Genomic DNA, 5,982 nt, shown 5'->3' with positions numbered 1-5,982 from the left:
AGTAGCTGGGATTACAGGCGCCCACCACCATGCCGGGCTAATTTTTGTATTTTTAGTAGAGACAGGGTTTCACTATGTTGGCCAGGCTGGTCTCAAACTCCTGACCTCAGGTGACCCACCCACCTTGGCCTTCCAAAGTGCTGGGATTACAAGCGTGAGCCACTGCCCCTGGCCTTGCTTGGGTGTATTTTTAATTTGTCTTTCCTAGAGAATGTGATGATATTTATTTATTTGCAACTTAAGATTTATTGTTATTCAGGCTTCAAATGAGCCCAGAATTCAGGGCTGATGTGTGGTTCAGAAGTTGTTACGGTGTAACAGGATGCTGGACAAATCCAGGCAGGCTGACATGGAGGCCACTCTCTCTGCCTTGGACCCCTCCTCCAAAAGCAGCTGCTTGTGAGGTCATCTCTTTCCCAACTGCCTCATTCACCTGACAGGACTCCAAGACTGTGGCACGCAGCCTCGTGATCCCCACAGCTAATAGCTGAGAAGCTGCCCATGCCTCTCCTAGCACGGAAGGAAGAGCCTTCTCCTTGGGATCAGACACTATGGCTTTGGCCCTGTGGAGGGAGAAATGTTGCCACGGGAGTGGTCTTAAGAACACAAGGCATGCACGGTCTGAGGTCAGAGGTTGCAAATTGGCCACCCATGAGTCAGACTCTCCCACTGATGTTTCCGTTTGACACACATTACACCACATAGTGTTTAAAAAAAATTAGTTGGCAATATTTTAAAATGATAAGATTTCATATAAAAATCTGGATTTTTGGCTACTCTGGGAATAAACATTGAAACTATCTGCCAATACTGGACCCACACCAGTATTTGACACTGACTGGTCATAGCTAGGTAGCAGTTGACTTCACAGACTGGCTATGCACTCTCCAGTCTGTGCCACCCTTAATTGTATTTCCAACTGGAGGCCAGGCCTCAGCAGCCTTGTATCAACACACATGTGCTATGACTTTCTTTATCGTATAAGAAATATTTACATTGTAGTATTATCTTTAATCAAAAAGGAAAAATCAAAGTCAAGCCTGGAATCAACATATTTCTCATAGTCCTTGTCACTCATTTAAGTCTCTTGCTAGGTCCTGCGGGTACCTGAGTTTATAAACAACAGAGCACTCCTAATATCTCCCCCAAGGGATTCCTGCCCCACACACCCTACCTCTGCAGGATATGCTGCACCCTAATATTAATTGGGCAAATCTACAAAGGAAATCAAAATTAGCTACAGAAGTTAAGGGAGGAATAGACTAAGAGCAACTCCTTTCGCCCCTTCATTATAACAGGGGGCTGGTCGTTAATACTCTCACTTTGCCTTTAACTTATTGACAAAAAAAAAAAAAAAAAAAAAAAAAAAAGAGTGACAGAGAAGAGAGAGAGAGAGAGAGACAAAGAGAAAGTCATAAAGATTCTTCAGGTCCTAAAACACACTGGTTCCCATTCCTCGACTGCTTTGGAAATGAACGAGGCTCTTTAGAGAGAATGTCTAATGGGGATAGGTAACGTGGTTAGCCCGCAGATGCCCTGGGCTATCAAGAACTGTCCAACTCATCCTCCCTTAGGCCAGGGCTGCTTGCCCCAGCCTAAAATGTAAATGGCACAAAATGATTTTCAGTAAGGGTGGTGGACTCATTGTAGGAAGGGGATTAAAGAGGGGCAGAGAGTGGGAATTTGGCCTTGGCAAACACAAGAGAGAGGAAAAGGGACATTCCTCACACTCCTCCATTCTGCTGTGACGGATTCCATGCTCTGTGCCCCGGTGGTGAGCCAGCTGGGCAGCTCCAGGTCAGGCACAGTGAATTTGCTCTTGGGCAGTGAGTAGGTTCCTTCTTTGAAGGGATCATGGCAAAGAAGCCCATAGGTATGTAGGGGCTCTGGACAGGGTCCCCCAAAAGTGTTCAGAGGTACAGTTGCCATGAGGTCTTGATCCAGAGGCCAGCCACTTCCTTCTCCAAAACTAAGTCCATCTCCAGATGAGAACTCAGGGGGACAGTGGTGCTGCCCAGGAGACTGAAGGTCACGTTCTCAGGAAGGAGGATGGGGTCAGGCTCCACAGTTATGGCTCTGATCACCGCAGGGTCCTTCCCTTAATCACAGTTATTCCAGGAAAAACTACTGAGCTTTTTCAGGTGAGCTTGTGAGAAGCAAGCCCAGGGCGATCTGGAGCGAAGCCTGCATCAGGGATTGCGTTCGAAGGGTGGGTCCGGGCGGAGCTAACTGCAAGGTCTGTGGTGGCAGCGGTGCCTCTAAATGGTTTCCTGCATTGGTGGTGAATATAATGATCTTTAAAAGCAACAGTAGATTGGAACAGGGATTGAGATGCTCATGTATGTTGAGATAAATCTTATTCTAGGAAATAATAATAATAATAATAATACATCCAATAAGTACAATCAGTGCTCACAATTCAGTGAGCTAGTTTTTAAAACAAAATTTCTTATTTACAAAACACTTATGTTTTCTCAAACTATGTGTAAGACATTTTTCTAAGTGGTTTACAAATCCTGCCTACTTGAATTTTCATTCTCTATGAAGTAGGTACTATTATCCTTGCTATTTTACAGATGAAGAAAAGAAGACATGGAAAAGTTAGGCATTTGACCAAAGACTCAAGCCTAGTAAATGGTATAGAAGGTATTCAAACCTACACAGTCTGCCTGCAGATATTGTACCCAATTGCAATTGTTGAGTCAGTAAATATAAAGATCTCAGCAGTGTCTTCAGAGAGACAATTAAGTTTCTCAAAATAGAGGAGATATATATTGATCGTGTCATCATGAAGATATTTTGGTCAAAAGTCACAGAAGCAAGCCAAAACTAGCTAATAGAAAAGAGGAGATGTTATATAAACATTAAAAAGTTATTTAAAGAAAACTGAGAGACAAAATGAAGCTATCAGCATGTGAAAGAATAAAATATCAAAAAATAAAAACAAACCAGACATCCTGGGAAAATTCTCTATTTCTCCTCTAATTTCTTTCTTTTTGCTTCATTCTCTCTCAAACTACTTCCTCAACTTCTTACTCCATGAGGCACGTCATGTAGAGTATAGTCTTTAGCTTTCAAGTTTATATCTTCTCCATTCAGGATCTCAGGTCTCGGTGACACTTTCAAATTCCTGAACAGAATCTCTATTGTTTGGCTTTGCTCTGGTGTCCACTTCTGGTCCAACTGACAGAAGCAAGTTGGTGAGGGACACAGAGCAGAGTTATGACAGCTAGGGGCAGTTCTCAAGAGAAAGGAGGTCACTTGTTTTGTATGGGATATCGCTAAATGTGTTTGTCAAAGATAGTACCTTAAAAACAGTGATGCATTGCTCAAGTGGGCATTCAATGTGGGGGAAGCCTGGAATAGTGTCAGGCTTCCAGCTTTGAGAGTGGTCTTTGGGAGCAGATCTCAGAACCATGAGAAAGAATTTGATAAAGAGCAAGGAAGGCAGCTAAAACACTCTTAGGTAAATACTTAAGGCTTAAGAAAAAAATGTAGCTTGAGGTAAAACAGGCACTTGTTATGAAATGCACTCATGGATTTGTTTCTAATGTACTTTATTTTGTGTTTACTTATTTATTTAATAATTATTTTTGAACATTTAATAGATAAGAAATATCATGCTGTTTTCCAGAGTCATAGATGACTAAAGCATGTACTTCCTTTTGTTGAAGGGGATAATAAAATATTACTTTAGTTTACATTGCACAATTATAACATCTATCTATATATCTGTCTATAAAAAAAAAAACCTATAGGAAAAAGAATATCTACTCATTTCACCATTCTTACTTAATATTATTCTAGAAATGTTGGGAAAAGGAATAAGACCAAAAAAGAACTTAGTCATAAGTTTGAGAAAAAAATCAAAATATAATTACCAACAGATTATATATTTACCTAGCAAGAAAACCCAAGAGAATCACTAGAACACTTTACAATGTTTGAGTTCAGTATGTTAAAACAAAAATATGAAATTATTATTTTTCTACTATTTGGGAAGTAATCTCTTAAAAATGAAATGGAAAGTAAAAACATATATAAAGCAACCTAATAATAAAACAAAAAGAATTTAATAAATAATAAACATAATACCAATAAAAAATTTAAGCGTAAGTATACTGAACTGTGCAAAAGTGTTCAAAATTCTTAGCCAGAGTAAAAGAGAGGATTTTAATAAGAGAAGCATAAAGCATTTCTCTACTGGAATACATAATAAATATTTTTCAATATATGCAAAAGAGTTTTTTTCTAACACAACTGTACTCAACGTAAGTGTGAAGTTTATTTGGAAAAAGGTATGAGCTTAAAAAAGAGTAATCAAGAAAAGCTCCTAATCATAGATTTTAAGGTATACTATAATGCCATTATAATTATTGTGATATTTATACATTATTACATAGATCAATCGCAGAGCAGAAAGTTCAAAATCTTTTCTCAGAATATATAACATTTTAGTTAATCGTAAAAGTAGTATCTTACAAAAGTTGAGAAAGAATGAATTATTCAATAAATGTCCTGGGGTACTCTGGATCACTACTTGGGAAAAATAACTGATTAAATCTGTTACTCTAATTATAAAATACATGAACAACATTTCCAGATGAAATAAATTCATGAATATTTAAAAAAAATTCAACCTAAAAAACTATTAACTAAAAATACAGATAAATATTTATGTAATCACATAGACTTAATCTTTATAAACATGAAATGAAAGACAAAAATCACAGTAAAAATACAGACATTTTTAGACTACACAAAAATATAAAACTTTTTTTGAGAAAAATAGTAATCTGTTAAAAGACATATAATCATTAAATTAGCAAATATTTGCTTAGACCTGGAATTTAAGAACCAGAAGACATTTTACATTTAAATGTTAAACGTATTCTATACTAGTCTTTTAGAGAGAAAAATAAATTATCTTGAAAATGCTAATATCTTATTATATCATATATCACCGTATTTTAATAAAATTATTCTCAGATTAAATATTTGGCAACTATTCATAAAAGTTTCAAGTAATCTATTTCAAATGACCTCCATTTCTTATCTGAATCAATGACAATAAAAGTTTCCAAATTTTCTCTTATAAGGGAGATTTTTTTTTTTTTGTAAGGTCACCATTTGTTTTTTTCCTCACAGAAAATACCACAATGGTGCTTTTGTGACTAAACTACTAGGGTTATTGTGCTCATCACACTGGCATCAATGACAATGTTGCTGATGATGATATCTTCAGGATTCAGACTGTTAATCCATCATTGTACGTAGGTGAATACAACAAATTACTTTTTCACTGTTATGAAAATAAAATAAATTCCATGAGAGTAGGTTCCTATAATGAAACAGATCATGCATAGAAGACTTTGAATTTTGGTGCTAAGGCAATAACAGATTCTGTCAGATCCTGGTAACTTCATTTGACGAGAGTAATGTTTCTACTTTGTCTTCATTTAGGACAGCTTTGCTTCAGTGACTGGGAAACATGACAATGAGTTGTAACAGTTCAAACAGCTCTCACAACGGAATCCTGACGTGAAGCCAACCGACTTTTGCAAACAGGAAAATTAATGGTTTTCATAAATTTGTCCCTCATGGCATTATACAACTATAATTTTTTTAAAAGATAGGTATGTATCGATAATTGAAATAATAATAGCAGCCACAAAGAATATTCAAAATAAATTTAAGTTAGAGGCGCTCTGGCTGCAGTGGATATTTCTATTTGGAAATGCTTGTCAAAGTCCAAGTTTTATGCTGCAATGGTTTTATTCAGCCATGAGCTTGGATTTTAAGTCGAGAAAGCATGTATAGATTTCCCCAAGGACTGAGGCAGAGTAGTCAGAGGTATATGTTGAAAAACTGTTATTGGAGAAAACGAAGACGTTATTTTGGCTTAATTCTAGACAGAGATAATTATATTTAAGTTACTTAACAAATCTTTGATTCTTCAGAAAAACACAAGGTGAGATGTTT

At 36.8% G+C, this 5,982-nt stretch overlaps 1 pseudogene; it reads right to left on the bottom strand.

Moving 5' to 3' along the window:
* Nucleotides 1–1,570: 1,570 nt before the first annotated feature.
* Nucleotides 1,571–5,602, bottom strand: LOC102116956 (uncharacterized; annotated as a pseudogene).
* Between the last annotated feature and the right edge of the window lie 380 nt (nt 5,603–5,982).

Source organism: Macaca fascicularis, chromosome 2 (genome assembly GCF_037993035.2).
Source record: "Macaca fascicularis isolate 582-1 chromosome 2, T2T-MFA8v1.1".
Classification (NCBI taxonomy): domain Eukaryota; kingdom Metazoa; phylum Chordata; class Mammalia; order Primates; family Cercopithecidae; genus Macaca; species Macaca fascicularis.
The sequence above is the reverse complement of the archived record's forward strand: the minus strand, read 5'-3'. Positions and strand labels throughout refer to the sequence as shown.